At 39.5% G+C, this 22030-nt stretch overlaps 1 protein-coding gene across 8 annotated transcripts in view; it reads left to right on the top strand.

The window, feature by feature from the left end:
• LOC102164129 (uncharacterized) overlaps nucleotides 1–16793 on the top strand; it is a 56333-nt gene extending 39540 nt beyond the window's left edge. The window contains exons 4-6 of one of the 8 annotated variants that reach the window (XR_014842184.1): nucleotides 1864–2015; nucleotides 11156–11338; nucleotides 15540–16793. The gene's annotated coding sequence lies outside the window, so the exon portion shown is untranslated. Of the gene's footprint in view, nucleotides 1–1863; nucleotides 2016–5011; nucleotides 5793–11155; nucleotides 11482–12788 lie in introns of those variants that run through there. The other 7 variants (XR_014842183.1, XR_014842182.1, XR_014842186.1 and 4 more) reach the window with 7 other exon arrangements.
• The last annotated feature ends 5237 nt before the right edge of the window (nucleotides 16794–22030 follow it).

The following is a 22030-nucleotide window of genomic DNA, read 5'->3' as shown; positions in this document are numbered from 1 at the left end:
TTTGAGCTTCTAGCAGCCAAACAAGAGGAAAATTAGATCAGTTAGAAAATCAAAAGCCAAGCTGAAGTTGTAGTCACAGAGCACAAGATAAAAGGGTGCAGATGTTGTCAGATGCAACACCATACATTTATTTGAGCACTTCTATGAATCTGTTACCAAGGGCCAAGATGTAGAATTGCAGTAGGGAGAAGTCAAGATATACTTAGGAGAGAGCAAGCTCTGTACTAAATCTGGTGGCTTGAGGGGATTCATAGACCATAGTCGGCAAGGGTTAGCCTCTGGAGGATACAGCTGCCACCTGGCTCACCCCCATCTAGCAGGGAAAACTGAATATTTTAAGGTCCAGAGAAACCACCAGAAACTTCATACCAAAAGAGAATGAAAAATATTCATGATGCAAAATAAAGAAGATGGTGTAAAATATGAAAAATAAACTTGAAGGATTCACAGCATATTCATGGTTGATAATTGCAGGGGATGAAGCAGAGATGGGAATGCGGTGATGAATGGGGATCAAAGGTCCTTCATATAAATGTATTAGAGGATATTTTATCACATACACAGAAATAGACATAAAGACTAAAAACAAATATGCCTAAATGCTAACCATTCTCAATTCTGGGAAGTGAGAAAACTTTGTACTTTATATTTATCTGCATTTTTAATTCCCTTAAAAATATTTTTAAATAGAAGAGATTGCAGTTGGGTACACTGGTAAAAGAGTCTTAAAGAAGATGAGTTTTGAGGCAAACTGTAAAAAATGAACTCTGGATGGCTTCAAGGGAGAGTTGCCAAGGTCAAAGACTGAGCAGCTTTCTGTTTGGAAATAGGCCTTGTTTTTTAGAAGCTAGTTAGGGATATAAGGATTACCTGTGTGAAGCACCCAGCCAGCAATACACAATCATGCAGACTCAAAGTTGTATCACTTATTACTAATAATGGAGAAAGCAAAAAGAAATTACTTCAGAACTAATAATTCAGAGTTTTTCATATGACTTGCCTTTAATTTTCCTCATTCATCATTACCTTTAGCTATTGTCATTGCCATGTGACTGATTCCCTTTGAAGGGTCAAGAAAGGAGGAAAGATGGAAGGAAGGAAAGAAAGAATGAATGAACGAACCAAAGAAAGAAAAGAGAAAAGAGGGAGGGAGGAAAGAAGGAGGGAAGGAAGGGAAGAAAGAAAAGAGGAAGGGTTGGAAATCCTGTGAAATCGGATTGTTATGATCATTATATAACTACAGATGTGATAAATTCATTTGAGTAATAAAAAAATGGAAAAAGAAAAGAAAAGAGGAAGGGAGGGAGGAAGGAAAGAGAGGGAGAGGAGAGGGAGGGAGGAGGAGGGAAAGGAAGGAGACCGAAGAAAGGAGAGGAAAGAGATCAAATTTGTGTGAGCAACAAACTGATGGGCAGGATTATTGTGCATACTAGAAAAGAAAGAAAAAAACAGATAAGTCACAATAGATGTTCCACAATATCATCTTTGAAAATAAGAAGTTTTATATTTTTAGTGACAAAGGTTACCCTAGAAGGATACATGGCAAGTCTCACCCATGATTAAAATATACCTGAACATTTTTTGGCTCTCTGGAGTTGTCTATTTTTATAAGTACATGGAGTACGTGGTTATAACAAAAGTCCTCCCCCTCATGTTCCTCAATCCTGTTTGTATCAACTCAAGTTCTTGATGATCACTTTTGTGTTGAGTCCTTCTTCTCAAGGATTCTTCATTATCTTAGTATCTTTGGGAACCACATATCAATTAACAGCATAAGCCACAGGACACCTGGCAATAGATTCTGTTACCACAGCTGCAGAACTCATCTATGCTATAAAATTGCATTTCAATTTTGTCTTTTAGAGTTTGAATGAAGTATGATTCCATTATGATGCTATTGAGCACATCTGTAATGTGAGCATTCACAATCCCTCCATGATAAGATGGCCCTTTTTTCCCCTGAACTGTCGAAGACTGAGATCTGTTGCCTGGTTTAAAACAACCTATAATATGAGGTAAGAGTCAGATGCTTTAAGTCTTGTAGATCAAAAATCGTAAAACCCATACTGGCCATATTCTTTGAAGAAAATGCCTTTATTTTCACTCAAATACTGTGTTAGTCCTTATTGAGGTATGTCTTTTGTAGACAAAATTTAAAAAGAAATTCTGATTCAGATAAAATGTTTAAATGAAGGGGGACAGTGAAACATTCAAATTGCTCTGAAACTAAATAATGGTAAATTGTATCAGCTTCCAACAATTATTCAGTTCTTATGAAAAGTATTTACCATGGAAACCACTGCTCTTAAATAGGTCCTGAGCTGTACACACACACAAAAAGGGAAGCACAAGAAAATTTGTCTACTAGACCTGCATTTGTTCAGTTTAGAGGCAATAAGGTAGCCTACGGTAATGTGATAATACAAATGTAATACATGTGCACCATGCTTTCCTCTCTAAAGAACACCTCAGATATACCATTTCATAGATGTGTTCGTGATGATGCAATCAGTTAATTATCTAGATCACCTTCCTGACATTTCAGAAAGGATTCCCAAACTAGTTAACTGTGAAATAATAGATCTTTAACAAATGGTATAAAAAGGTCCTTCCTCTCTTTGGATTACTGAAATGATGTTAAATTCTTGAAGGCTCTTCTATACCACAAGTCTCCTTCCGTATTTTATTTCTTCTTGTAAATGAAAATACGCAAAGGTCTTAAGGAAATAATCTGATATATAGACAAAGATATAAAAAACAAAGCCATACAGTATAGCACTACAATAACCTGTAAATTAGAGCATCACCTGGCTCTCGTATTCTTATTAGGGCAACCAAAGAGTAAAGGAGTAAGAGCATGGACTCTGGAGCCACACTGCCTGGTTTTAAACCCAGGCAATGCCAGTTCCTGGATGTGTGACCTCTTTATCTCTTAGTTTCTCAACTGTAAAATTGAGATGATCATAATACCTCTGTATAGAATTATTGTAATATTTATTCAAGTCAATGCATGCATAGAGCACATAAACAGTGAAGCATATGGCAAGTGCAATGGAGTGTTTGCTATTATCATCATCATTATTATTATTATGCACATACTATGATCTTGACACAAGTTCCTTTATATGGATTAGGTTGTTTTACCATTGCAGAAACCCTATACGGTATTATTATCTCATTTTACAAATGGAAACTCAGACTCAGAAAAATGACATAATTTGTCCAAATCACACCAACTAGTAAGTGGTAAAACCCACCATTACATAGCTAACTAAATAAATAAATGTAAGATTCTGCATCTGTTTTTACTAAAAAATTGGAGGGATATTTTCAAAGAAAGATCTGATATAAAACTTAGACTACATGGTTTACAAAATTTCATATTAGGGAAAGACTGGAGAGTAGTACAGCCCAGAGCATCTGTTACTAAAGTACAGCTGAGGTCATTGCTAGTGCTCCCTGGGAGAGAGAAACAACATATGTGAAGGTATCATAGGCAGAGAAAACAAAGGGTAATCTCAAATAGGACACGCAGGTCAGAAATCACATGGCAGGTTCATCAGATCATACTGTTAATATGCAGAAATGCAACCTAATGGCTTCTCATTTGCACATGTCTATACAGATAGTCCAGGACACAAATAATTATTTATTAAATGACAGCTATTGATTCTCTAGAAGAGGGTCATCAGCTATGACCATGTGCTAAATCTGGCCCACTACTTGTTTTTGCAAATCAAGTTTTATTGGAACACACCCATACCTATTTGTTTATGTATTGTCTATGGCTGCTTTTGAACTATAACAGTAAGAGAAGAATAGTTGTGAAGAATATCAGATGGCCCTTAACTTCTGAACTGTTTATTATTTGGCCCACTAAAGAAAAAGGTTGCCTGAAATTTCTGCCATGGGTCAGTGGTAATGAACCTGACTAGGATCCATAAGGACTCAGTTCAATCCCTGGCCTTGCTCAGTGGGTTAAGGACATGATGTTGCTGTGAGCTGTGGTGTGGGTCGCAGATGCAGCTCAGATCCAGAGTTGCTGTGTCTGTGTCTGTGGCCCACAGCTGTAGCTCCGATTCAACCTCTAGCCTGGGAACTTCCATATGCTGTGGGAGCGGCCCTAAAAAGACAAAAAAGAAAGCAAAAGAAAAAGCTTGCTGATCCTTGCTTTACAGCAAGGCAGGAAATGACAGCCTATTTCATATTTACAAGGTTTTAAAATCTATATATCCATGTGTATGTTGTATATGAGTATGTAGATTTTTAAAAGAAAACATCTTAATTAGAAATAGATATTTAAATAGAAGATGCTTATTTTTGTAAAGAACAGTCCTGCATGCCTAAGGTTTTTATAACTGTGATAGTCACATGTGTTTTATGAGAAAGTTTAGGAGGAAACAGTGAGCTCTGTCTTGGATAGGACGTACGGTGTACAGTGGTAGTGACACATCCAAGTTTCTACTTAGAATATTTGCTAGACATATAGAGATGTAAGTCTGCTGTCTGGGAAACAAGGCTCGAGTTATCATTCAAAAGGTGATCTTTTGGGAGTTCCCATTGTGACTCAGCAGATTAAGAACCTGACTAGTATCCATGAGGATGTGAGTTTGATCCCTGGCCTTGCTCACTGGGTTAAGGATCCAACGTTACCACAGGCTGCACGTTGCCACTAGCAGCACTGTAGGTCAAAGATGTGGCTTGGATCTGGCATTGTCATGGCTGTTGCATAGGCCAGTGGCTGTGGCTCTGATTTGACGCCTAGCCTGGAAACTTCCATATGCCACAGGTGCAGCCCTTAAGAAAAGAAAAAGCGATTTTTTTTTTCTTTTAGTTCATAAAAGCACTTGTAGGGAAAACATGAAAAGAAAAAACACCCTTTGACCCAGTATGTCACTACCACTTTTAGGTACAAATATGAAAGAAGTACTCACAAGACAATATATATGCAATGTACATTGCAAAATTGTAATTGTGAAAATTTGAAAACAAACTAAATTTTCATCAACAGGAAAAAGGGATAAATGAATTATAAATACAACTCATGTTAACCACAAAGCACTAGTGAAAACTGGTAACTTGAGGAGTTCCCGTCGTGGCGCAGTGGTTAACGAATTCGACTAGGAACCATGAGGTTGCGGGTTCGGTCCCTGCCCTTGCTCAGTGGGTGAACGATCAGGCGTTGCCGTGAGCTGTGGTGTAGGTTGCAGACGCGGCTCGGATCCTGCGTTGCTGTGCCTCTGGCGTAGGCCGGTGGCTACAGCTCCGATTCAACCCCTAGCCTGGGAACCTCCATATGCCGCGGGAGCGGCCCAAGAAATAGCAACAACAAAAGACAAAAAGACAAAAGACAAAAAAAAAAAAAAAAAAAAAAAACAAAACTGGTAACTTGAACTAATCTCACAAAAAAGTTGAGCAAAAAGTCAGGTTATGAAGACTATTTAAAGTATATAATATAATAATATACAATAGCCAAGATATGGAAACAACCTAAATGTCCATCAACAGAGGAATGAATAAAGAAGATGTGGTAGGAGTTCCCGTCGTGGTGCAGTGGTTAACGAATCCGACTAGGAACCATGAGGTTGCGGGTTGGGTCTCTGCCCTTGCTCAGTGGGTTAACGATCCGGCGTTGCCATGAGCTGTGGTGTAGGTTGCAGACGCGGCTCGGATCCCGCGTTGCTGTGGCTCTGGCGTAGGCCGGTGGCTGCAGCTCCGATTCAACCCCTAGCCTGGGAACCTCCATATGCCTCGGGGAGCGGCCCAGGAAATAGCAACAACAACAACAACAAAAAAAAAAAAGACAAAAAAAAAGATGTGGTACATATACACAATGGAATATTACTCAGGCATTAAAAGGAAATAAATAACAACATTTGCTGCAACATGGATGGACCTAGAAATTATCATGCTAAGTGAAGTCAGACAATGAGACACCAACATCAAATGCTATCACTTACATGTGGAATCTAAAAAAAGGACACAATGAACTTCTTTGCAGAACAAATACTGACTCACAGACTTTGAAAAACTTATGGTTTCCAAAGGAAAGAGTTTGGGGGGTGGGGGATGCACTGAAGGTTTGGGATGGAAATGCCATAAAATTCGGTTGTGATGATTGTTGTACAAGTATAAATGTAATAAAATTCATTGAGTAATAAAAAAAATTTTAAATGAAGTATATAGTATAATATATAAATTATAAAGAATAATGGAGTATAAAGTATAATAGAGGTGTACCACTATACATTTTGGCATAAGGCCAATAAGTTGAAATCAATATTTGTAATTATATCATAATTGCATCATAGTCTATAAACAATATTTTTTTCTTTTTTGGCCACCTCATGGCATGTGGAGTTCCCAGGTCAGGGATCAGATTGAGCTGCAGCTGCAACCTGTGCCTTGCAACCTATGCTGCAGCTGTGGCAATGCCAGATCCTTAACCCACTGTGACTGGCCAGTGATCAAACCTGTGTCCCAGTGCTCCAGAGACGCCACCAATTCCATTGCACCACAGTGGGAACTCCAACAGTAATTTCTTTAGAACAGTCAGATGCTATTTTTCTCCTGCAGCCACTGATCTCCCTATGTGTGATACTAAATAGACACTCATTTTCACCTGAGGTCAGCAGGAAAGCATTATCTAATTTTTCCCTAACACTTTTTTCCTTTTCTTTATATACTATATATATTTTTATTATGTTTGAAGCAAAAAATAATCTATTATAACTGTTGTACATGTCTTTGGAGTTTTCCCCTCTGGGTGAAACTTTGAGATGGCAAAATTGACATTCTACTTTAAATTTATCCTCATAAAAAGAATATTCCCAAATGAACTGTTTCTTGAACAATTCATGATCTAAACAGAATTTTAAAACTCCACATTAAATAGAGTTCTTAAAGATTATTTAATGTTTTTGTACTGGTTCATAAACAATTGTACAATTATTAAAATTATGATATAATCTAATCTCAATTATCCTGACTTACTATTTTTATGAGGGTTTACATTTACTGACTCAATGAAAATCTATTATTTTTCCAACAATTGTTTAGCAAATGCTTTCTTAATAGTTGTACTAGGAGTTCTCATTGTGGCACAGTAGAAACAAATCCGACTAGGAACCAAGAGGTTTCGGGTTCGATCCCTGGCCTCGCTCAGTGGGTTAAGGTTCCGGCGTCACCATGAACTGTGGTGTAGGTCTCAGACGCGGCTCGGATCTGGTGTTGTTGTGGAGAGCTGGCAGCTACAGCTTGGATTCAACCCCTAGCCTGGGAACTACCACACACTGTGGGCGTGACCCTAAAAAAGCAAAAAAAAAAAAAAAAAAAAAAAAAGTTGTACTAATTGCTCCTCAGTTAGTAAATAGGAAATCCCTATTTATGTAGATATTGAAAAGTTCTTAATTTTTTACCTAAAAATAACAGGTTTCACAATCATCATTATTATTGAGACATATTCCTATTGCAATAGTAAATATATAATTTTCCTTCAATGACTGATAGGATTTCAACATAGAAAAGCACACAAAGAGATTTTTCACTCCAAATTATATCTAGAATACTAGACTATATTTGAAAAGCAATTTCCAGGTACTAACAATAAATACAAATAACATGTCTTGTTCAAGTAACTGGTATAGCTGCACTGATTAGCTATAAATTTGCCTACAAGATCATGTGATCATTGATCATGGCTTGATCAATCTGGGTGACAGAAATGAAGCAGGATTTGGCTGTTTGGGCTTCCCAAAGCCAAAACTGATTCTGAGATTATAGTGCTTCCTTCACTTTGAAAAGCTTAAAATATGCAAAATTTGATTTTGTTTAGGGATGTTATAAAACAAAATTCACTTGAATAAAATTTAAAGATCTTATTGACTGTATTCAGCAATTCATGAATCAAGCAGCATCCAATCCAGCAGACAGAAAGGGGCTCCAAGGAGCTGTACAAAATGAAAGACTTTTACAGGCAGAGGGGAGTGGCAACAAGGAAGTTGTCTTGGCAGAAAGGCAGATTGGTTATTGCAGGGTTACTTTCCAGGTGTCTCTCAGGCAGGTTTACCTAAGTAGTGCTAATCAGGCAATTCCTGGTGCCTGGTTTAAGATTTCATTTCTGGGAGAGCTGAAGTGTAGTTAAATTGTAGTTTGGACACATGCAATTTAACATAAGTGACTCCATTTGGGGCCTGTTGTCTTTTTTTTTTTTTTTTTGGCCATGCCCACAGCACTCAGAAGGTTCCAGACCAGGGATCAAACTCACACCACAGCTGTGACCCAAGCCATAGCAGTTACAATGATGGATCCTTAACTATTAGGCCACCAGGGAACTCCCAGTTGTCTTGTTTTTAACAGGGATTACATGGATATGTATCACAATTATAAGAGCACGTCAGGTATGAATTTGGTTCTTCTGTGGGAGTAAAGCATGCAGGAAATAAAAGATACATAGGAGAGTTAATTATATTTGTAACGTCATTTCTTAAGCGAGATTTGAAACTTGAATGCTATATTTTTTTCTATCTTGTTTTTGCATGCCTCAAAAAGTTAATAACAAAAGAATTTTTTTAAAAAGCGGAGAACTGTGCTTATGAAGAAACTTATAAAGTTCTAGAAATCAGAAATATTACTGTCCCATTTACCAACTTTTTAAATTGGAAAAAGATTTTAAAAATAGGCATTTAACTTTCCTATAGAGAAGGAGTTATTGGTTCTTAAAGCATCCACTTAGCTGTTGATTTATTTAAATCTCAAAAAGATAAAAATAAACAGAAAGTTAACTGTATACCATTTTTTCCATTTTTAAAAATTGAAGTATAGTTATTATATGAAATATTATATGTTACAGGTGAAAAATAGTGATTCACAATTTTTAAAGATTATATTCCTTCTATAGTTATTATATAATATTAGCCATATTCCCTTTGTTGTACAATATATCCTTATATCTTATTTTACACATAATAGTTTGTACCTCTAATACTCATTTTTAATGGCAAACTGGTACAAAACATTTTCCTGATATTGTGATAGTAATTAAAGACAAAAAAAGTAGCTAAGAGGAAAAGAAACTTGATTGCGTCTGAAACCAAATGAACAACTTCCAAATCTGCAATCTTCCTGGGTAAGATCTCTACTTTAAGTAGTATGTAACCCAATATTGAAAGCTGTCTCATTAAAATATTTCCTTACTTCTGTTTGGACACAGTTTTTCTTTTCTCAGTATTATCTGGCACAAATTTTCTGTTTCTCTCCACAACTCCTCAAACCTCTGGTCAGAAAGCCCTGGCCCTAGAACTCCTTGGTAATAACTGTTTGCTCAATACCTGTCTCAGTTCCTGTTTTCCCTCTCATCTAGATACAACAGATACCAAGTAGAGCAGGATATGACAGTTAGAGGGAGTGCTGCAAACAATAATGAAAGCAATTACTCTGAGTCTTAAACCCATTTGCTCATTTCCATTTCTGTAGATAAATGATATTATCTCTTGCAAATAACACACAATGGGATAGAGTGTATACCAATACCAGGGTAAAAGGAAAGGCACCTGTCTCCGTTATCACTGTCGATCAGCAAATGTTTGGCCTCTTCAGGCCTTGGAGTTTTGTTTTGTTTTTTAATTAAAGACTTCACACCAATAAATATTTTAAGTTTGAATTTTGAGTTTTGTAACTTTAATTTATACCTTTGTAAATTTCGCTTATTTTCTTAAAGGCTGAAATATAAAACAGACAAGACTTAGGACACAGCATGATTCTTTAGGACAAAATGAGGAAAGGGATAAGGTGCTTAAAAATTCTACTTTCACTGAGTGTAGTACTGCCTTAGTTCCATCATAAAAAAAACTCTGCTATAGCAGATGAATTGCCTTTCATGATATATTTAGATCAAATTACCTACCCTGCAACTCATTTTTATAGTACTTTCTACTGACTTTCCAACCAAAAATCACTCTTTAAAAAATTTGTGCTCAAAGTAAATTAGTCATTGCCTAGGTCTGAGGAGCTGGGGGTGGGGATGAGAGTGACGGCTACTGGGTGGAGGTTGGGGGGGGTCACTTTTTAGGGTAATAAAAGTGTTCTGAACATAGATTTGGTGGTGGTTGCACAAATCTGTGAATATACTAACACCATTGGATTGTACACTTTATATTAGTTTTTTGTTTGTTTGTTTTTGTTTTTTTTCTGGCTGTACTTGTGGCATGCAGAATTCCTGGGCTACGGATCTAACCCAAGACACATCAGTGACAACAAGTCCTTAACCACTACACCAGGGAACTCCCAATTTTACACTTTAAATGGATGAATTTTGTGGTTTGCAAATTATTTCAATAAGCGTTTGTTTTTTTTTAAATATGTTCTTGAGGAGGAATCTGAAGGAGGGGAGTGCCATAAAGAGATGTCTTTTGGATTTTAGTAATGTCTTTGCTAAAGCTCCTAGGCCAGGAAATGACGATCAGACCTGAGGTTTTTGATCCAATATAATCCTAATGTTTTCTCTCCCCACTTCCCATCAAAGTCCTTCTTTTGTAATTTATCACACAAATAATCTAACCCTATGGAGCCCTGTAATAGACACTGGGGATTAGCAACCCCAAAGCCATTCACAGTGTCCACTTCTGCTGCTAGAGAGCAAAATACTGTTGGCCCTCTACATTACAGGTTCTGCATCCATGGATTCAACCAGCCTCAGATTAAAAATATTCAAAACAATAAAAATTTCTAGAAAGTTCCAAAAAGCAAAACTTGAACTTGCCATGTGCTGGCAACTATTTACATTGCATTTACATTGTATTTACAGCGATTAACATATCATTTGCATTTTTTAGGCATTATAAGTAATCTTATAGAAATTAAAGTATATGGGAGCATGTGTGTAGGTTATGTGCAAATACTACACCATTTTGTATAAGAGACTTGAGCATCCGCAGATTTCAATATCCAAAGAGATCCTGGGACCAAGTCTCCCAATGATTGTATTCCGTTTTCCATTTTTGCTACTAGAAGCAGCCATATGACTCATATACATATGTAAGCAGAACTCTCTCAGATAAAATTTCCAGGGAAGTTTTATTTCCAGATGAAAAGGGATAATTACGACTGACAGAGCCCTTTTGTTCCTTTTGTCCCTGTTGTCTCTTCCTACTTGCAGCTTAGAAAGCAGACATGCGGCCTGGAGATGCAATAGCCAGTTGGTGACGTGAGGGGACAAGCATGAGAACAAAAGTTCATAAGCTAAGGAAGGTTGAGAAGGAAGATTGAGAGTCTTGCTCCTTGTCAGCATTTCTCAGCAGCTGTACTAATGCTGGACACTCAGCTCTGGATTTCTTATTTTGTAAGAAAAAGAAAACTCTTTTTTATTAACACTATTACTCACTGTTGCAGACAGGTATCTTGTTATCTTGTTACTTGCAACCAAAAGCACTTTTGTTTGTTTGTTTGTTTGTTTTGTTTTGGTTTTTTTTTTTGATTTTTAGGGCCACACCTGCAGCATATGGAAGTTCCCAGGCTAGGGGTCAAATCAGAGCTGCAGTTGTCTGCCTATGCCACAGCCACAGCAATGCTGGATCCAGGCTAAGACTTCGACCTACACCACAGCTCATGGCAAGGCTGAATCCCCAACCTATTGAGCGAGGCCAGGGATCAAACCCTCATCCTAATGGATCTTAGGTTCATTAACTGCTGAGCCATGAAGGGAACTCCTCAAAGCACTTTTAACAAGCCAATTATAAGACTTTTATATTTTAAAATTATCTAAATATATCAGTGTTATAGTGGATTTATTTTACTGTCCAGGGGCAGCTGCTTATACACAGAAAGCACCATTTATAGTTAATCTGAGTTTATGGAGTTTTCTTGTGACTCATCCTGTTAAGGATCCAATGAGCTTCTGCATATATATGTATGTGTATATATATATAGTTAATCTAGATTTAAATTGTTATAACTTTATTGAAGATGTAAATTTTCCACAAGCCTTGAAGTTTAATTTTAAAAATTTTATCTTCTGGGAACCCTCCTGCACTGTTGGTGGGAGTGTAAATGGGTACAACAACAATGGAAAACAGTATGGAGATTCCTCAGAAAACCAAATATAGAACTACTATATTATCCCATAATCCCATTCCTGGGCATATATCCAGACGAAACTTTCTTTCGAAAAGATACATGCACCCCTTGTATGTACCTTGCAGCACCATTCACAGTAGCCCAGACATGGAAACAACCTAAATGTCCATTGACAAATGAATGGATTAAGAAAATGTGGTATATATACACAATGGAATACTACTTGGCCATAAAAAAGAACAAAATAATGCCATTTGCAGCAAGATGGATGGAACTAGAGATTCTCATACCAGGTGAAGTAAGTCACCTGGTATGAAAAAGACAAATACCATATGATATCACCTATATGTGGAATCTAAAATATGGCATAGATGAGCCTATCTACAGAACAGAAACAGACTCACAGACATGGACAGCAGTCTTGTGGTTGCCAAGAGGGAGGTGGAAGGGGAGGGAATGGATGGACTGGGAATTCAGGGTTAATAGATGCAAACTGTTTCATTTAGAATGGATAGATAGGAGTTCCTGTCATGGCTCAGCAGTTAACGAATCTGACTATCATCCACGAGGATGCAGGTTTGATCCCTGGCCTTGCTCAGTGGATTAAGGATCTGGCATTGCCATGAGCTATGGTGTGGGTTGCAGATGTGGCTCAGATCCTGCATTGCTGTGGCTGTGGCATAGGCCGGCAGGTACAGCTTTGATTTGACCCCTAGCCTGGGAACCTCCATATGCTGTGAGTTTGGCCCTAAAAAGCAAAAAAAGCAAAAAAAAAAAAATTTTTTTTAGAGTGGCTAGACAATGAAATCCTGCTGGATATAGCACAGGAAACTATGTCCAATCACTTGTGATAGAACATGAAAGATAATATGAGAAAGAGAGTGTGTATAGATGCATGACTAGGTCACTTTGCTGTACAGCAGAAATTGACAACAATATAAATCAACTATAATAATTTTTTTTAAAAATTATCTTTATTTTAGATAATAAGTGCCATTCTAGAGATTTATGCAAAGATGAATAAAAAAATTGTTTCACAGATAAGCACTTGAGTTAGGCCTTAAAGAAGGAAGAGAAAAGAAAATTCGAGAAAGAATAATACATAAACTCAGAGGCATGAAAAGGCATGATGTGTTAGATGGGTGTGGGAGGCCAGAGAAGGAGAGATGAGGCTGGAAAGAAAATTGAAATACAAATTTTCAATCTTATATATAAGACTAAGCAGTTTAAAATTTATCCTACAGCAAACTGGGAAGCTCTTAGGAGTTTTGAAGGGAGTAACATGATTACGTTAGACCAACTTTTTAAAAATTTTAAATGCCTCACTTTATCTTTTAACATACCTAAAGGGCTCATTTATTATCAGCATTTCCCTGCTCTTTTTGGGGGAGAGTGGATTTTTTTTTTAATCAAAATTTGTTGATTTATAATGTTTTGTTAGGTTCAGGTATACAGCAAAATGATTCAGTTATACATACACACACAACACATATATTCTTTTTTCATGTTCTTTTCCATTATAGGTTATTACAAGACATTGAGTACAGGGGTTGCCATTGTGGCTCAGCAGAAATGAATCTGACTAGGATCCATGAGGACCCAGGTTCGATCCCTGGCCTTGCTCAGTGGGTTAAGGATCCAGCGTTGCCATGAGCTGTGGTGTAGGTCACAGATGCGACTCAGATCTGGCGTTGCTGTGGCTGTGGCCTAGGCCAGTGGCTATAGCTCCCATTTGACCCCCAGCCTGAGAACCTCCATGTGCCTCTGGTGCAGCCCTAAACACACACACACACACACACACACACACACACACACAAAAGATACTGAGTACAGTTCCCTGTCCTATATACAGTAGGTCCTTGTTGATTATTGTATATATAGTAGTCTGTATATGTTAATCCCAAACTCCCAATTTATCCCTCCTCCAACCTTTCCCCTTTTATGACCATAAGTTTGTTTTCTAAGTCCGTGAGTCTGTCTCTGTTTTGTAAATAGGTTCATTTGTATCATTTTTTGAGATTTTAATATGTGATATCATATGGTATTTGTCTTTCTAACATACTTCATTTGATATGATAATCTCTACGTCCATCCATGTTGCAACAAATGGCATTATTTCATGCATTTTTATGGCTAATATTCCATTATATAAATATACCATATCTTCTTTATCCAGTGATCTGTCAATGGACATTTAGGTTGCATCCATGTCTTGGCTATTGCATATAATGCTGCTATGAACATTGTGGTGCATGTATCTTCTCAAATTATTGTTTTCTTGGGACATATGCCCAGGAGTAGGACTGCTATTTTTGTTTTTTTAAGGAACCTCCATACTGTTCTCTGTAGTGGCTGCAATAATTTATATCCCCACCAACAATGTAGGGGGGCTCCCTTTTCTCCACATCCTCTCCAGAATTTATTTGTAGTCTTTTTGATGATGGCCATTCTGACTAGTATGAGGTGATACCCTAGCATTGTGATGCTTTAAACCAGATTGGACATTTAGCTAGTCATCACTACCAACAACTAACCAGTAAGTGGGAAATGAAGAGAAAACCAGATTGGCTATGGACAAAATAATAGGAAAGTCACTTTCTCTGCACAACAAAGGTAAAGCAGGCAATTCTGAATCAGAAGCACACAAAAAAAGCAGAGTAGAAAATACAAATATTAACTGGTTATATGTAGCCTGCCAGTGGAAGGCACTGAACCCATGGGACTTTAGAAATCTGGTTATCAGAGATAACTTCCACGTATGAAGCAAGTACATTTTGGAGGGCCTGGCCCCAACCCAAACTCTCCAGCTCTCTGCTCCAATCCTTGCTTATCAAATGGCCTTTGATTATTAATTCATCATCACTAGTTCTTCAATATTAGAGACTGGCAGTGGAAAAGAAAGGAAATAGAATGGGCTTTTATACATCATTCTTTTAAGAGTGTATCTAGAATTAGATCCTGGGGCTCTAACAAGACTGAGTTTCTTGCCTGAAAGCTGTGGACCGGACCCTGGTCTCATGGGTGAATCCAATCCTGGTGCTCACTTAGCCAGGTTTCTCCAAGTGACACCATTATTTCCCTGTCCTGCCCCTTCTATCAATGTCATGTCACACCACGGACTCCACTTGAGTTGAATAAGAACCTACATGGAAGCAGAACACAGTCTGGCCAGATGCATGCATTTCCTGTGCCTGCCCCAGGGGACACATTCCAGGTGTTGTGGCCAAGCTATCCACTCATGACTGATCCCTGAACCAATTCCTATCACCTGGTCCACGTCCTTCTGACCAACTCTTAAAAGTTCTGGCTGGTGGTTTTTATATCCCTTCTCCTATTTATTTCTCTGGTGCTCCCATTGGATTTGACCTTAGCTGACTCAAAAAGCCTTGGTCAAATCACCTTTCCTATTTTGGCCTGTCTCTTTTCACCCCTACCCTGAACTGAAGGGCTGCTTTCTTTCCCACCAGGCCTGCCTTGACCTTGCTGAGAAGACTTAGACCCACAGAACTATCCAGGGCCCACTCACTCCTCCTGTCAGAATAAGAAAATATTGGAATCAACCGCGCTAGGTTCAGCATGAGGTATGACAATCCCAGCGATTTCCAGAACCATTGTCTGGGCTCTTCTACCTCTGGAGTTGAGTTCAGCACAAAGGCAGGGAAACACTCAGCTGGACTGGTGATTTCCCAGGGATGCTCTGAGAAAGTAGCTGCTTTAGTAAGTAGCATCTGTAGACTGAAGCTTTTCCTACTTGGCAGCCCATATCTGCCCTGTCAGCTGTCACCATTTCCATAGCACTGATTATGGAATGACTGATGATACTGTGGCTGCAGCCACTCCCAACTCACAATTAAGTCATAGCAGCTCAGCATTTTCACTTTTAAATTACTTACCATTCTGAGGTAGGTATTGGAGCCAGGTAGGCCTGAGTTTGAATACCAGCCATACCTACTCAACCCCATCTTCTCTGAGTCTCAATTTTCTCAGCCATGAAATAACTGTTATACCTCCATAACTGTTATACCTCCCTCACAGATAAGCCACATAAAAACATCTAGCCTACTGACAATGTTAATTCTGATTCCATCCTGAGGCAGAATCTCCAAGATCCTAAAGATCTGTTTCACCTATGAGTCCTTTGTACTCAGTTGTAATTCTCCCTTGCCCTTAAGTCAGGAGAAGGTGGTAACCTCAGTCAGACTTGGGACTCTGACTGGACAAGCTTCTGGAAAGGAATAGTGTTAGGGTGGGCGTAACACTAAAGGAAATGCTTACTCCCTGGCTTTTAAACCTCAGTGGGCATGACAATCATTTAGGGAGTTTACAGAAAATACAGATAAAGAAGTGGGGTTAAGGATCTGGCATTGTCACTGCAGTGGCTCAGGTTACTGCTGTGGTGCAAGTTCAGTCCCTGGCCTGGGAACTTCCACATGCTGCAGGCATAGCCAAAAACAAAAAACAAACAAACAAAAAAAAAATACAGATACCCAAGCCCTTCCCTCAGTGACTGAGAGTCACTAAGTCACTGAGAGTCAGACTCAGCAACCTATATTTTAAATGTTTCCCAGAATATTCTAATATGCATCTACGTTTGAGAATTACTGCCCTATCTGGAAGTTTCTCTCTTCTTTTATCTCTGACCTAGTTATTCTGGTAGAGTGGGTGGTGGGGCCCAGTTGAGGGCTAGGTTATAATTAAAAAATATTTGGTCTTTGTCTCCAGTTCCTGGCTCAAAGCTCCCAAATCCTTGGAACTTCTTGAGTGATAAGATAAGCCTTGGGGTGGGGGAAGATGTTGGGGGAGACCTACACTAGATAGCTTCAGGATGGGACTGAGCGGAGAAAAACCAACCTAGTGATTAAAGGACTAGACTTTCAGCTCTATCCCTTGATCTCCTCAGGGAGGGGAGAAGGGTGGATTCTGAATTCAGCTACCAAGGGCCAGTAATAATCATGCCTAAGTCCTAAAAAACAAATTCCATGAGTTTCCAGGTTGGTGAACACATTCAAGTGCTGGGAAAATGGAACACTAGCAGAGAACTTGGAAGCTCTGTACCAATCCCACTCCCACCTTCGTCCCCTATAACTTGCTCTGTCATCTGTAGGGGAGCAAAATTTGCCACTACAAAATATCTCTTTGGCTTATAGGTTATTTTGAACTGAAAACTATCAAGGCCCAAAAGACTCAGAAGAACCTTTGACCTTCCCCCTAGCTACCTAAGGAATGTAGATAGAGAACAATTCCAGCAAGAGAAGTATCGCCCTAGGTAACTATAGTATGAACTAGGTATGATTGATAGGGAGGAATCTAGCAATGACTTCTTGTTAAAATTCCTCTTTCTGGAGTTCCCGTCGTGGCGCAGTGGTTAACGAATTCGACTAGGAACCATGAGGTTGCGGGTTCGGTCCCTGCCCTTGCTCAGTGGGTTAACGATCCGGTGTTGCCATGAGCTGTGGTGTAGGTTGCAGACTCGGCTCGGATCCAGCGTTGCTGTGGCTCTGGCGTAGGCTGGTGGCTACAGCTCCGATTCGACCCCTAGCCTGGGAACCTCCATATGCCGAGGGAGCGGCCCAAGAAATGGCAAAAAGACAAAAAAAATAAATAAATAAATAAAAATAATTTAAAAAAAAATTCCTCTTTCTGTCTCATTGTCTTGGCATGGCCCAGCAAACATTTGTTTACTAACAAACATTTGCTTTCCCATCTCATGTCAATTGCCTTCCTCCCCTTTAAAGTGCCAAACCACTACCCCCAACATCCTCTTTTGTCTTTGACCAAAGATGGTATTTAAGTGAGGGCTTCCGTCATTTTGGTGAGTTACTCAGTTTCCCTGGGACTCTCCTATGTATACATGTTATTAAACTTTTGTTTGATTTTCTCCTGTTAATCTGTCTCATTTCAATTTAATTCTTAGCTCAACCAGAAGAATCTAGAAGTGTAGAGGAAATTTTTTTCTTCTATGACACTTCTCTTCTGTTTGGCTGATCCTGAGTTATATCCTTTATAATGAAGTGGTAAACATAAGTAATGTAATTTTGTGAGTTCTTTGAGTCATTCTACAATATTACAAAAGCTGAGGAGAGCTCATGGGAGTTCCCAAATGTGTAGTCAGTCAGGCAGAAGAATGGGTAGCCAAGGTATCCCATTTTCAGCTGATCTGTGCTGAAATGTGAGACTGAGCCCTTTAACTAATGGGATCTGACCCTACCTCTAGGTATATAGTGTCAGAAATGAATTGAATTGTTGGGCATCCAATTAGTATCATAGTATTGGTTGGTTATGTGGAAAAACAACACACAGTGTCAGAAGTGGTAACAGAAAAAACCACTACACAGGTGCCTAACATATTCTGTCTCTCCCTGACCTCACCCAGCCCTTGTATAACCACACTTCTTTATAGAATGTGGTTGAGCCCAGAAGAAACAGCCAATTTCTCTACAATTCTCTGACCTAAATTCAGTGTTAACTTTTTGAGGAGGAATAGCTGTGGAGCTAAAATTTTTTCTCTTCAAGCCTACTCAAAAGGAGGGCAGAATTTGCCTACAGGCTTCTGATGCACCGCTCACCCAGAGGGCAGCCTCCGAGTCAGCAAGCAAAAGGCCTGCTCTACAATAAGGTGAAAGCTCATTTGCTGGAATCATTTATGGACCAGCTGACTGCTTTGACTCTGGCTGGACCCCGCCTGAGCTAGTCACCTTTTGAGCCTAGTCATCTAGTGTCTGCCAGACCCCTTCCATCTAACTAGATTCTCTTCCCCATTCCTCTTGGCTATTTATCAGTGGTCAAGCCTTTCCTCCTGCCCCAAAGTCGCTGCAATAAACTTAGTCATTTCCACTAGCATGTGCCCCAGGGGTCTAGGTAAAGTCTTCTCTGATAAGCCTTCCTATGCTGGCCTCACATCTGAAGTTCCAGCTGTGGCTGCTGTCCTCATGTTTGTTGTTAAAATGCTATCCCCTCCCTTCCATGCCTCCTCACTCCTTCTTCCTAGAGAAACCACACAAGTTCATCAATTAGTATGACTCATCTTGGTATACTTGCTGGAGTACCTGAAACCATTGCAAAGAGGCCTCATTCTTAATCTTTCTTAAAATATGTGATGATATTTGACAGAGATTTCTTATTCACTACAAAGTTAACCTGGTAAATGATTGTCTCACACATCTTCAGGTAGAAAGACACAGTCAGTTTGGTAAGAGATGGCACAAAATCAAGGGACATGAACTGGCCAAGTGCTTCTACTTTGAGCAGAGGCTCAAGTCCTCCATGAAGGAGAATCTTCCCCAGGACTAGAGAACTATACTGTAGAGCTGCCAGTAACTAATGGAGAGTACCTACCAGCTACAGGGTCATCCCAGGGACCTCACCTGGGTACAACCTGGTATAGTGCCCCAGGCAACTCCCAGTCACTAGGCCTAGCAAGTTCCTTACTGTAACTATAATGGATCAACACTAACTCTTGGAAATCCCTCCCTCCAAATGTGGCTTAGTCTCCTCTTCCCTGACAGAAATAGTCCCTGTCCTGGCCTGACTGATTTGGTGGTCTCCATATCTGTTATGGAAGCCGCTTATGTGAGGGTTGGGGGGAAATCCTGTGGGGCTTGGGCTCTTCCTCAGTTGACAAACCCATTACTATCAAAATGATTCCCACCCCACACCATCCACCTTCTGGGCATAATAATCTTCTCCAACTAGAGCTTGTCCAGACCTTGACACTTTGATCCTTGGAGTCTCCAGCACCACACTCACAAGTGCACCATCATCTGGAGTAAAATCCCTGTCTTCTTCCAGATCCCTGCAAATCATATGAGGCCTTTTAGTTCTCACTTTGGACAGTGCCTATAGAGTATTTGATACCTGTAGTCCCATCCCAGGTGTGTACTCATAGATATCTGGCTGTGATCAGTTCACACCAAAGGCACAGGCTCAAATTCTCATTATATACAAATGATGGGAGGAACAATGGCTATTAGCAGCCCTCTCAGGACCCTGGAAAACATATATTTAAATGCCATCAACTTTTAAGGAATAGCGGCAGAGTGCTACTTATTCTCCAATGTCTTCTCCTTTATACAACACTAATAGACTCCCTAGAATAAAGATTATATATTTTCCATCCTACCCTGAAATTTGATAGGATTATGGGATATGAAGAGAAGTAAAGTATAGAACTTTTAGGATGTGTCCTTAAAGGGAGGGGGACTGCCCTTTCTGCAACATTCCCTCTCCCTGACTCCTCTGCTCCACCATACTCCTCTAGATGTAGACGTGGTGACATACCTCCTTGGCCAAGTGGCCACACCCTACAAGCAACAAGTTAGAGGGAGTCTAGGTCCCGGAAGACCACATTGAGCAGAACAGCCATCCTAACCTTGGACCACCTGTTGAGATAAGCAATGGTGTGAGCCTGAGCATCCCTGAACATCCCTTTTGGATATGCCAAGAATGCAAGACCTTGACCGCTCTTTAGCCTACTGTTTCTGAGTTGACTTTGCAGTGGGCAGTTTGCAAGGGATAAAATAACATTTTCTCCCAAAGAGCAGTCTTACTTACTACTCACTATGAAAGTGGTAGATTCCAGTTAAAATACAAACTCAATATAGGTAGAGTATCCACCTTAGTCCCTCCATGTTGCCTCCATAGGTCTTAAGGGGAATGGGGAACTAGCAACAACATATCCATGTTGCTTGCTGTGCAGTGAGTAATACAATCTTTTGTCGCAGACTCTGGAATCTTGTATCTTTTGCCAGCATCCATGAAACAGTAATTTATTAGCTTGCAAGTAGAGTAAAACCACAGAATTTCACATACAAACCACTGGATTGTTTTTAGGAAAGAAATCAACTTGTATCTCTATTGAACCACTGTTACTTTGAATCTTTGTTACAGTGAGCCGAATCTAATCCTAACTAATGAAAGAGTAATTTTTCAAAGTTCTGATTTGAAAGAAAAAAAATACTACATATTGTCAGAAATTGATCTTTCAAGCTGAGCAAGTTATGATCAATTCAAAAGCAAGAAATTATAAAAGTGTTGGGACCTTTTGAACAAGTGGCATTGAATATAGGAATCAAGAGCACACTGTGGAGTTCCCTTCGTGGCTTAGCAGCTAACGAACCTGACTAGGATCCATGAAGATTCAGGTACCATCCCTGGCCTTGCTCAGTGTGTTAAGGATCTGGGGTTTCTGTGAACTGTGGTGTAGGTCACAGACTCGGCTCGTATCCTGTGTTGCTGTTGCTGTGGCATAGGCCAGCAGCTGTAGCTCCAATTCAACCCCTAGCCTGGAACCTCCATATGCCTCTGGTGTGGCCCTAAAAAGCAAAAAAAAAAAAAAAAAAAAAAAAATTACACTGTGACTGATTACCAGATAATGGAAGGGACTAAATCAAAGCTTACTGAATCAGGCTGGCAAAATCATGGGAGTGAATTCTCCACATTCATTTAAGGTAATCTTAAAATGTTTCTAGAATGCTACTTTCTGCCAAGAATTATAAACTCGGAGTTCCCACTGTGGCTCACAACCAGTATCCATGAGGGTGCAGGTTTGATCCCTGACCTTGCTGAATGGGTTAAGGATCTGGTGTTGCTGTGAGCTGAGGTGTAGGTGGCAGATGCAGCTTGGACCCTGCGTTGCTGTGGCTATGGGGGACGTCGGCAGCTGCAGCTCCGATCTGATCCCCTAGCCAGGGAACATCCATATGCTGCAGATGTGGCCCTAAAAAAGAAAAAAGCATTATAAGCTCCCAAGCCAGGGATCAAACCCATGCCACAACTGTAACCGGAGCTGTTGAGTGATCCTAGTCACAGGATTTGAGGATAGAAAGGACAATGTTTGAATAGTATTGCTTAGGACACTTGTTCATTTATTAGAAAGAGTCCCTTCACACATTGTGGATGGAAGAAGGCAAGAGTGTAGGACCGTGGCATGTGCTGGGTGTTGGCCAGAGCAGATGGGCTG

Source organism: Sus scrofa, chromosome 3 (assembly GCF_054392235.1).
Source record: "Sus scrofa isolate SSC_HxYL_T2T_F1_AM1 chromosome 3, Sscrofa_HxYL_maternal_Yorkshire_Landrace_v2.0, whole genome shotgun sequence".
NCBI lineage: Eukaryota > Metazoa > Chordata > Mammalia > Artiodactyla > Suidae > Sus > Sus scrofa.
Note: the sequence above shows the minus strand (reverse complement) of the source record. Positions and strands in the feature narration are given on the sequence as shown.